The sequence below is a fragment of the Nansenia antarctica genome (genome assembly GCF_963989245.1).
Source record: "Nansenia antarctica genome assembly, chromosome: 2".
In the NCBI taxonomy this organism is placed as follows: domain Eukaryota; kingdom Metazoa; phylum Chordata; class Actinopteri; order Argentiniformes; family Microstomatidae; genus Nansenia; species Nansenia antarctica.
Window position 1 is genome coordinate 11,283,246 of NC_137675.1, and position 12,317 is coordinate 11,295,562.

At 46.5% G+C, this 12,317-nt stretch overlaps 1 pseudogene across 1 annotated transcript in view; it reads left to right on the forward strand.

Moving 5' to 3' along the window:
• Window positions 1–11,397, forward strand: part of LOC308149785 (nuclear receptor coactivator 2-like) — a 37,495-nt pseudogene extending 26,098 nt beyond the window's left edge. Inside the window, exons 16-22 of the transcript in view lie at window positions 195–378; window positions 1,061–1,348; window positions 1,951–2,028; window positions 8,591–9,260; window positions 10,102–10,190; window positions 10,776–10,879; window positions 11,112–11,397. The product of the transcript in view is annotated as a nuclear receptor coactivator 2-like (transcript). The remainder of the gene's footprint in view (window positions 1–194; window positions 379–1,060; window positions 1,349–1,950; window positions 2,029–8,590; window positions 9,261–10,101; window positions 10,191–10,775; window positions 10,880–11,111) is intronic.
• The last annotated feature ends 920 nt before the right edge of the window (window positions 11,398–12,317 follow it).

A 12,317-nucleotide genomic window follows, 5' to 3' on the forward strand; every position in this document is an offset into this window, starting at 1 on the left:
TGTGTGTGTGTGTGTGCGTGTGTGTGTGCGTGTGTGTGTGTGTGTGTATTCGGTCTGACTGTGTGTGTGTGTTCTGTGTGTGTGTGTTCTGTGTGTGTGTGTGTGTGTGTGTGTGTGTGTTCTGTGTGTGTGTGTGTTCCGTGTGTGTGTTCCGTGTCTGCGTGCGTGCGTGCGTGTTTGTGTGTGTCCTACAGACAAGGCTACGGCGGTCACCCCCAGGAGGAGGGCATGTGTCCGCCCTCCGGAGTGGGTGGAGGAGGAGGAGGGGGTCCGGAGGGGCCAGGGGACGAGGGGGCCCTCCTCAGCCAGCTCTACTCCATGCTGAAGGACTCTGACGGGCTGGAGGAGATCGACCGCGCCCTGGGCATCCCTACCCTGGTCAGTCTGCTAATCTGTTCTAAAGCCTCTCTAAGCTGCCTTACAGTACTTACAGTACAACACCCAGGGTAAAGTGGGATCCTTGGCATGACCCTAAGGAGAAAAACGATAACCCATAACCCCTAGCCTTCACCTTAACCCTGACCTAACCGTAACCTTTAACCCTTAACCCTAAGCGGTAATCCTAACCCTTACCCTTAACCTTAACCGCTTTCAATCTCATCAGATCTCGTCCTCTTCAACGGGGGGGGTCGAGGTCAGAGTACGGCCGCTCCGAGCGTCCCATTTTAGCGTTCGCCTAGCCACAGCAGCGACGTTCTCGGAAAAAAGGCTTTAAGACAGTGAGTCAGCTAGCGCAGGGTGTTTCAAACCCTCCCGTCTCAAAGTCCGACCGGAGATTTCCTACTTTCTCTCTCTCCGTGAGTCACGCTAACATAGCGGGAGGGTTTCTGCATTTCAGAGAGTTTTGAAAGCCCTCGACGTTCGTTGAGTGTTGACAGACTCCGAATGGAGAAACGGGTCTTTACTTATTAACAGAAACCAGACAAACGGCCAAAACTAACATGGATGTTCTGTCTTTTCACGGCTGTTCTGTTCTGCTGCGACGTCACGTGACTTTACCCTGTTTGATGTTTGCGTGCGATGTGTGTCTCTCTCTCTCCCTCCCCCTCCCCCTTTCTAGGGCCACCCAGGGGAGCAGGACCCCTATGCCAGTCAGGAGGGTCTCCTAAAGCCCCCCATGTACCCCCATCACTATACCAGTCAGGCTGGCCCCCTGGCCCAGCAGGGCGGGTACAACCCCATGCAGCATCAGCAGCAGCAGGACCCCGGCTACCACGGCATGCCCGGGCGCATGGGCTACCCCATGCTGAGGCTGCAGGCCCGGCCCGGCCAGAGACCCGGGGGTCCAGTACCCCCCCAACCCAACACCCTGAGGTTGCAGCTGCAGCACAGGCTACAGGCTCAGCTGGTAGGGAGACGGCATGAACACATGCATGCATGCACATATATGTACGCACGTACACACACACACACACACACACACACACATACAAACGTACACACACACACACACACACACACACACACTCACACACAGGTGGTAGGGAAATGCACATGCACACACACACATTCACAAACACACACACACACACACACACAGCTGGTAGGGTCACAGTACATCTCTCTTAGATCCTTCACTTAAAATACTGTATTCATGAAAGCTCTGCTCAGCTGTGGGAAAGTGACTAAACTTGGAAGAGTTACAAAATAAATACCTCCCAAAGCTGACACAGAACGGTCACCACCACGAAGTCATCTGAATTTCAGATTGCAAGTTCAACTGTAAAGGTGAATTCACTGAGTCACTGGAAATCTATGTAGCCTCTACTGCCACCTGCTGGAGGATTTGAGAATTCATTTATATCTTTTTCATAATAATGATTCATTTTAATGATGTAGTGTCTATGGACTTGACAGTTGTGTTATTGGACTGTGGGGCTGTTGGGTTTACACGTGTGGCGGATTAGAGGAGTTTTCATGTTTTGTTGTTTGGGGTTATTTCCTCCACAGAATCGTCAGCCAATCATGAACCAGATGGGCGCGGTGTCCAACATGAACCTACCTCTCAGACCCAGCGTACCCACCCAGGTTAGACACACACACACACACACACACACACACACAAACACACACACACACACACACACACACACACACACACACACACACACATAATAACCTACCACTCAGACCCAGCGTACCCATCCAGGTTAGACACACACACACACGCACAGTAGGGCTGCACGATTTGGGGGGGAAAAAATCGAATTGCGATTATTTGGACAGATATTGCGATTGCGATTTAATTTGCGATTATTTTTTTTTAAAGCCACCCAACAGACGTTTTTGTAAAGTGTGGCCATATCTCCGGCTAGGAAGGTCGTATCAACGTGCAGTTTGTTTGTACGTCTTCAGGGGACTGAGGAGAATTGGCTCCCTCCTCTAGCAGCCCCACAGACCGAGCTACGAGTGAAAGAACTAAACTTACATTGGGTTGCTTTAAAGTTGGGTTGCTTTAAAGTCAAGCTTCAGATTAAAACATGTGATGGAGCATTACTAACCTGACTCAGGTGGTTTGTTTCACACAACCATCTAGGAAAGCTTCATTGGAAGCTGTTTGGAAAAGGGCAGGTACTTTCAAAAATACTTGGCAGGTGATTGGATGAATCTGTCTATCACCTTCTATCATGGGCTAATTTCAGAGAGCATTACCACATGATACCATCAAACTGTTAACTGCTCTAATTCTAATGCAAGGATGAGAACTTAAAAGATATTAATTGGAACAACATATGTATGTATGGTTTTTTTAAACAGCTGCCATTTTGTTTCTCTCAACAAGTGTAAAAAAAAAAAAAAATCCAATATGAAAATAAAATAGGACCTTTCTACAAACAAGGTTATTTAATTATGGCAAAGGAGCAGCATCTAAATATTGCACATACTGCAATCAAGTGATAATAAAAATGTCCAGTAAAAAAGAATAGGTCCTTTCTGTAAACATTTAAATAGATAAAGCAGGAAAGTATACCGTTTGCCGGCAACTCTTCAACTCGTCGTCGTAATGTATGAAGCACGGTGAGACTGAGATACGGCTCGGTCGCCCTGCCCGACAGATTGGTTGTTGTTGTTGCATAGTACTAGGGCTGCACGATTTGGGGGGGAAAATCGAATTGCGATTATTTGGACAGATATTGCGATTGCGATTTAATTTGCGATTATTATTTTTTAAAGCCACCCAACAGACGTTTTTGTAAAGTGTGGCCATATCTCCGGCTAGGAAGGTCGTATCAACGTGCAGTTTGTTTGTACGTCTTCAGGGGACTGAGGAGAATTGGCTCCCTCCTCTAGCAGCCCCACAGACCGAGCTACGAGTGAAAGAACTAAACTTACATTGGGTTGCTTTAAAGTTGGGTTGCTTTAAAGTCAAGCTTCAGATTAAAACATGTGATGGAGCATTACTAACCTGACTCAGGTGGTTTGTTTCACACAACCATCTAGGAAAGCTTCATTGGAAGCTGTTTGGAAAAGGGCAGGTACTTTCAAAAATACTTGGCAGGTGATTGGATGAATCTGTCTATCACCTTCTATCATGGGCTAATTTCAGAGAGCATTACCACATGATACCATCAAACTGTTAACTGCTCTAATTCTAATGCAAGGATGAGAACTTAAAAGATATTAATTGGAACAACATATGTATGTATGGTTTTTTTAAACAGCTGCCATTTTGTTTCTCTCAACAAGTGTAAAAAAAAAAAAAAATCCAATATGAAAATAAAATAGGACCTTTCTACAAACAAGGTTATTTAATTATGGCAAAGGAGCAGCATCTAAATATTGCACATACTGCAATCAAGTGATAATAAAAATGTCCAGTAAAAAATAATAGGTCCTTTCTGTAAACATTTAAATAGATAAAGCAGGAAAGTATACCGTTTGCCGGCAACTCTTCAACTCGTCGTCGTAATGTATGAAGCACGGTGAGACTGAGATACGGCTCGGTCGCCCTGCCCGACAGATTGGTTGTTGTTGTTGCATAGTACTAGGGCTGCACGATTTGGGGGGGAAAATCGAATTGCGATTATTTGGACAGATATTGCGATTGCGATTTAATTTGCGATTATTATTTTTTAAAGCCACCCAACAGACGTTTTTGTAAAGTGTGGCCATATCTCCGGCTAGGAAGGTCGTATCAACGTGCAGTTTGTTTGTACGTCTTCAGGGGACTGAGGAGAATTGGCTCCCTCCTCTAGCAGCCCCACAGACCGAGCTACGAGTGAAAGAACTAAACTTACATTGGGTTGCTTTAAAGTTGGGTTGCTTTAAATTCAAGCTTCAGATTAAAACATGTGATGGAGCATTACTAACCTGACTCAGGTGGTTTGTTTCACACAACCATCTAGGAAAGCTTCATTGGAAGCTGTTTGGAAAAGGGCAGGTACTTTCAAAAATACTTGGCAGGTGATTGGATGAATCTGTCTATCACCTTCTATCATGGGCTAATTTCAGAGAGCATTACCACATGATACCATCAAACTGTTAACTGCTCTAATTCTAATGCAAGGATGAGAACTTAAAAGATATTAATTGGAACAACATATGTATGTATGGGTTTTTTAAACAGCTGCCATTTTGTTTCTCTCAACAAGTGTAAAAAAAATAAAATAATCCAATATGAAAATAAAATAGGACCTTTCTACAAACAAGGTTATTTAATTATGGCAAAGGAGCAGCATCTAAATATTGCACATACTGCAATCAAGTGATAATAAAAATGTCCAGTAAAAAAGAATAGGTCCTTTCTGTAAACATTTAAATAGATAAAGCAGGAAAGTATACCGTTTGCCGGCAACTCTTCAACTCGTCGTCGTAATGTATGAAGCACGGTGAGACTGAGATACGGCTCGGTCTTCCTGCCCGACAGATTGGTTGTTGTTGTTGCATAGTACTAGGGCTGCACGATTTGGGGGAAAAAAATCGAATTGCGATTATTTGGACAGATATTGCGATTGCGATTTAATTTGCGATTATTATTTTTTTAAAGCCACCCAACAGACGTTTTTGTAAAGTGTGGCCATATCTCCGGCTAGGAAGGTCGTATCAACGTGCAGTTTGTTTGTACGTCTTCAGGGGACTGAGGAGAATTGGCTCCCTCCTCTAGCAGCCCCACAGACCGAGCTACGAGTGAAAGAACTAAACTTACATTGGGTTGCTTTAAAGTTGGGTTGCTTTAAATTCAAGCTTCAGATTAAAACTTGTGATGGAGCATTACTAACCTGACTCAGGTGGTTTGTTTCACACAACCATCTAGGAAAGCTTCATTGGAAGCTGTTTGGAAAAGGGCAGGTACTTTCAAAAATACTTGGCAGGTGATTGGATGAATCTGTCTATCATGGGCTAATTTCAGAGAGCATTACCACATGATACCATCAAACTGTTAACTGCTCTAATTCTAATGCAAGGATGAGAACTTAAAAGATATTAATTGGAACAACATATGTATGTATGGGTTTTTTAAACAGCTGCCATTTTGTTTCTCTCAACAAGTGTAAAAAAAAAAAAAATCCAATATGAAAATAAAATAGGACCTTTCTACAAACAAGGTTATTTAATTATGGCAAAGGAGCAGCATCTAAATATTGCACATACTGCAATCAAGTGATAATAAAAATGTCCAGTAAAAAAGAATAGGTCCTTTCTGTAAACATTTAAATAGATAAAGCAGGAAAGTATACCGTTTGCCGGCAACTCTTCAACTCGTCGTCGTAATGTATGAAGCACGGTGAGACTGAGATACGGCTCGGTCGTCCTGCCCGACAGATTGGTTGTTGTTGTTGCATAGTACTCGACATTTTTCAGCTCCGTCTCAAGTATCTTCCTACATTCCGCATGTACGTTTCTGGGATCACACATGATCTTTTATCCAGCGTTTGGATGAGTTTTTTAAACCCTTTTCATACGGCGTAACAGCCACAAACGACTCTAAAACTCTTGTTTGCTTAACGTTAGACTGGGCTACGGGACTTTCACTCAACTCTCCTTTTCTGACCGCACACTCGTCATAGAGCTGCCTGTTGTACTTGCTGATACAGGTTTGTGGTGTTGCCTCTGGATGTAGCGACTGTTCCACGACAGGTCGTGCACAACACCTGTTTTTGTTGCACATCAGTCGTCCTAAACCCGAAATACTTCCATACAACAGAAGTGCTGCTTTTCTTCAGGACTAAATCGTCCAACGTTGCTTCTGGTTCTGCTGAAGCCATTTATCCACCATGAATGTTGCTAGCTACCGAAACGTGGGCGTTTCACGTGCGATGTTGTTGTTGTGCCAGGGTTTCCGTTAGAAAAATTTGCCGTCGGACATCGTGTCCGGGAAGAATTCGATTTACCGGACAAACGTGATATATTCCGGTCATCATATTAAAATATAATAAAAAAAAAAAAATTCAAAATCATATATTTTTTTCCTCCAAATCTAATATAGCTGTTTGTCGCGGTGATTACTGTTGTGTAGCGGCCTATATATGCCATTTAATGTCTATTTCTCATCCGATACGATTAGATGCGAGCTATATAATATATAATAATATAACATGATTTGATGCATGCGCGCTATGCCATGCGTCAAATCCAGCGCTGAACGGGTCCAGCGCTGAACGGGCGCCTCACTGGGAACTGAACAGACAGCATCGATCAATGAACGGACTCCACATTACGTTAACTGAAGTTTGTTAAATTGTTTGGGATTAATGTGAGTTTTCTATTTTCTCTTTACAGTTTTACCCTTTTTTTTTTTTTAAATCAATAAAACAACGTCATTTCTATAAGTCTCGCTGGTTGGGAAGGCATTTCGTTTAGCTCGGGAGTATGACAATGGGAAGAACATAACTGTTTATTGAGAAACAATTGATAGGCAGTCTGGGATACGTATATAAAGAAATACCACAATGTCTAGATGTATAACATTTTATTGAACAGTAACAGTGCAAGCATGTAGGCTACGGGGAACAGGGATTTTGGTCAGTAGGTCCTTTGTACAGAGGGCGTTTCTCTCCGACAACGCGTTCCCAGGTACCATGGAAGTCATAGGTAGTCCAGCACACTGACAGAGAGACAGACAGACAGACAGACAGACAGACAGACAGACAGACAGACAGACAGATAGACAGACAGACAGACAGACAGTCAGCTTACTTCTACCCTTTTTTAGTGGAATTACTCCTTTAATTAGCTGTTAGCCATCTCAAAGCCCCCTGAGTTGCTCGTCAACACTGAGAATAGACCACATTATAGAAACCAAAACACCGTTTTTTTAAATCCACAGGGAATAACCGAGAGTGTAAGGAAAGGCACACCCAGCGCTGTCAGTGGTGGGGAGACTTGAAGTGGCTTTGCTTGATTTCCATCACAGATTCAAGGATTGAAACACTGATGAAAATAGGGAGTAATAGTGATGGGATTATTTTAGATTATTTTAGATTAGATTAGATTAGATTAGGTGAGATTCAACTTTATTGTCATTGCAGAGTACAAGTACCAGACAACAAAATGCAGTTTAGCATCTAACCAGAAGTGCAAATAGTGATATAAAAACAAACACTTAACTTTCGGGGAAACTGCTAAAATAAAATAAATTAAATAAATTAAAAAAGAAAGCGACTATTAGCACCGCCGAATGACAACAAACGTATGAGTAATGAGTAAAACAATGTCACTTTTATAGTATGTTGTTTAACTTGCCGTTCGGTCGCCATGGCTCTGGTGTGTGTAGCAGCTTCAGCTAGCTGGCTGGAAACTTCTAGGGGTGCGTTCGTAAACACGCTCTGAGAGCGCCGGAGCGCACGCTGGCTTCGATGTCACAGAGCGACCGAGTCGTTCGATTGGACGAGAGGCGTTCCGCGAGTGCTGATCGGATTTCCAGAGCGTGTTTACGAACGCACCCAGCCAGCTTTAGCGAATTGTATTCAAAGGGAATTATTTTCACCGGACAATATGTCCGACGACTTTTCAATTTGTCGGACTTCACCTAATTTTACCGGACAAAGACCGGCAATTGCCGGTTAACGGAAACCCAGTGTTGTGCGTGTGCGTTCATTGACATTGACGTTCATTGACATTGACGTTCATTGACGTTGACGTTCATTGACGTTGACGTTCATTGACGTTGAATCCGACGCGCTGTATGACGTATCCCAAATCGCAGGCAAATCGCAGGCTTTGCGATTAGCTAATCGCATCATTTCAAATCGCGATTTCGATTTAAAATCGATTAATCGTGCAGCCCTAACGCACACACACACACACACGCACACACCCACATAATAACCTACCTCTCAGACCCAGCATACCCTCCCAGGTTAGACACACACACACACACACAGACATATGAAAATGATCACTTATACTTGTATGCACCTTGTAGGCAAAGTCTTTGCTCAATATTCACAGAAGATGTTTGAGTCTAAATCTAAATCTAAATCTCTGTGTGTGTGTGTGTGTGTGTGTGCGTGCGTGTGCGTGTGCGCGTGTGTGTGCGTGTGTGTGCGTGTGTGTGTGCGTGTGCGTACGTGTGTGTGCGTGTGTGTACGTGTGTGTGCGTGTGTGTGTGTGTGTGTGTGTGCGCGTGTGTGTCCCTCCTCCCTCCCAGGGGACCCTGAACGCCCAGATGCTGGCCCAGCGTCAGAGGGAGTACCTCAGCAACCACCTGCGCCAGCGGCAGCAGCACGTCCACCAGAGGGTCATGATGATGCGGGCCCAGGGCCTCAACATCCCCCTCAGCATGGCCGCCCTGGCCTCCGCCTCCTCCGCGGCGGGCTCCGCCCCCACCCACATGCCTGGACCCCCCCGGATCCCCCAGGCCAACCCCCAGCAGTTCCCCTATCCGGCGGGCGGCTACGGTACTGGACTCCCCTCCCCTCCGCCTCCCTCCTCCACGAGCCCCTTCTCCCCGCTCTCCCCCGGCCTCCCCGGACCTCCGCAGCTCCCCCACCACCTCCTCCAACAACAACACCAACAACAACAACAACAACAACAACAACAACAGCAGCACAACCTCTCCTCCCTCCCTCACCCCCACCTCCACCACCACCAACAACAACAACAACAACAACAACAACACCAACAGCACCTCTCCTCCCACCAACACCCCCACCCACACCCCCACCACTCCCCAGCCCCGGCTCTGGCCGCGCATGCCTCCGCCCAGATGACCCTGGCTAACCAGGGGCTGATGGGAAACGTGGGCGGCCAGTACGGAGGCGTAGTGAGTCCACAAATGCAGCATCAGCAGCACAGTGCCTTCCAGTTCCCCAGCTCAGGTAGATACAGTGTCCCGGCCTTGACTGTGCGTGTGTGTGTCTGTGTGTGTGTCTGTGTGTCTGTGTGTCTGTGTGTGTGTGTGTGTGTGTGTGTGTGTCATCTTTCCTCTCTTTAATCTTGTGCTTTAGTGACATTGCCTTCCTAGTCATAATGGAGGACTCCCTCTCCATAGCGTTGATGATGTGGATGTTGTCGATTCTTAATCAAAAACAACCCTCCTAATATCCTACAGACTGTGTTAACAGTCATAGTTCAACCCAATCTGACAATGGACCAGTCTGGACCTGTAAGGCTTGTGTTTGTGGTGGCGGCTGAACCGTAGATGACTGACCTATTTCCCTCCTCCCTCCTCCCCCTTCCTCCCCTCCCCCTCCCTCCCATCCCCCTCTCTCTCCTCCCACCCATTCATGTGACATTGTTTTCTTTTCTGCTTGTGTAGCTTTTGGTTGATTTTAATGCAACATTGTGAACTGAACCTTTACTGGGTGGTTTCCCTGGGTCCAGTTGAAGCCCTGGTCCTGGACCAAGACAGTGCTTTCAATGGAGATCCAGGACGTCGGGCTTCGGGAAACCATACTATAATTAGTTGTATGGTTCTTCCACTGCCCCTCATCTCAGTAATATGCAGTGTTAATAATAACAATAATCATAATAATAACAATAATAATAAGATAGCAATTAGCAGACACTTTAGTATACATTTTAGCGATGTACATACATTTTTGGTATATATGATCCCAGCAGGAATCGAACCCACAACTTTAGTGTTTAGTGTTCCTGGTGGTACCAGCAGAGCCACACAGGACCAGCGCTAACAGGATGTGTTTCCTGGTTCTTCAGGTATGAGCCAGCAGCAGCAGCAGGATCCTGGAAGCTATTCAGGAGCCCCCACCCCCCAGAGCCCCCTCATGTCCCCCCGGATGAGCCACCCCCAGCAGAGTCCCATGATGCAGCCGCACACCCCGACCAAGAGTCCCATGATGCAACAGCACACCCCGACCAAGAGTCCCATGATGCAGCCGCACCCCCAGGCTCAGAGTCCCATGATGCAGCAGCACCCCCAGGCTCAGAGTCCCATGATGCAGCAGCACCCACAGGCTCAGAGTCCCATGATGCAGCAGCACCCCCAGGCTCAGAGTCCCATGATGCAGCAGCACCCCCAGAGCCCCATGATGCAGCAGCACCCCCAGAGCCCCATGATGCAGCAGCACGCCCAGGCCCAGAGCCCTATGATGCAGCAGCACGCCCAGGCCCAGAGCCCTATGATGCAGCAGCACGCCCAGGCCCAGAGCCCCATGATGCAGCAGCACGCCCAGGCCCAGAGCCCCATGATGCAGCAGCACGCCCAGGCCCAGAGCCCCTTGATGCAGCAGCACGCCCAGGCCCAGAGCCCCATGATGCAGCAGCACGCCCAGGCCCAGAGCCCCATGATGCAGCAGCACGCCCAGGCCCAGAGCCCCTTGATGCAGCAGCACCCCCAGGCTCAGAGTCCCATGATGCAGCAGCACGCCCAGGCCCAGAGCCCCATGATGCAGCAGCACCCCCAGGTGCAAAACTCCTACCAGCTCTCCCCCTCAGAGATGAACGGCTGGCCTCAGGGCAACATGGCTGGCAACAGGTGAGGGAGGGGTGGATGGAGGGAAGGTGAATTGATGGGTGGGTCGATGGATAGGTGGACATATGGATGGATGGAGAGAGGGATTCAACAAATATCTAGTATGTGTGTTATGAGGGATTGTTCACAGTTGGTGGAATCTGTGGTCAAATTGTGTGGTGAAAAATGTATATTATAATAATAATAATAATATACTGTATGTTTATTTTTGTTCATGTCCTTGTCGCCATGGCAGCATGTATTCCCAGCAGCCCCAGTACGCAGCTGCAGCAGCTGCAGCTGCAGCAGCCGCAACAGCCGCAGCAGCCCAGCAGGCCAACGGAGGAATATACAACGGCAACAACACCAACAACAACAACAACAACAACAACATGAGCATGGGCATTCCCATAGCAACCAACGCCGTGGGCATGAGCAACATCAACCAAATTCCGGGGCAGCAGATAGCCATGACCTCTATGACCTCTGGCCCCACGGCAGGCCACGCCCCCATGGGCTCCGAGCAGGTGAGAGAAGAGTAACTCTGCCTGTCTGCCTGTCTGCCAGTCTGTCTGCCTGTCTTTCCCATTAAATTCCATGGAATGTGTGAACGGAATTTCAAGGGAAATCTGCTCAGGCAATTTCCCATGTCAAGACCTTGTGTAATTCCATGAAAAATGCAGGGAAGGCTTAGTTGTGTGAACAGTATGAACATTGCCTGGTCCGGCACGTAAAGAGTTACGTATGTCTGACGCAAGACGTTTTCACAAGTACTAAACTTGTTTTCAAATTTCATGAAAATGATACGCTGGTTTACCACTACATTAATAAGCAATGTGTTAAGTCAATAACAGACATACAACAATAATCACAGTCATAATACCAAAGTTGAGTAAAGTGCCTATTATTCCCAGTTAGCTCAGCTGGTTTACTCAAAATGTTGGTTGGAAGTGTTCTACCGTAATGTAAAAGGATAGCTAGCTATACTCCTTATAAATGGATTGGATATCTGTGCGTGCCTTCAATTAGCTAGCTTGCTAGCTTCCTCCTTGATAACTTACTATACATAGCTAACACAGCTAGCAACAAAGTTCAATGATTTTGCACCATGTTTGACAAAAGGCACTTATGCCAGCGAGCTACTGTCACAGTTCTCAGTTGATGTATTGGCCAACGATAGCCAGGGGGCCATTCCACTAAAGGTGGATCAGTATAGCGGCGATATAAATAAATGCGGCGATCAGGCAACTCGAGATTGGAATTCAAGCCTCAGGTGATTCCTCGAACGAGGATCAGCCTTGTGTCATCAGTGTTCACAGAAGACAGGCTTACAAATCTTCGATATGGGCGCGTGCACGCAGACATAAAGAGCCCAGAAGAGTCGATCTGTCGAAATGAAGATACTCCACTCTGCAGGGGTACTACATTTGCGCAGCATTCCCGAATTATTGATCTTTATGAA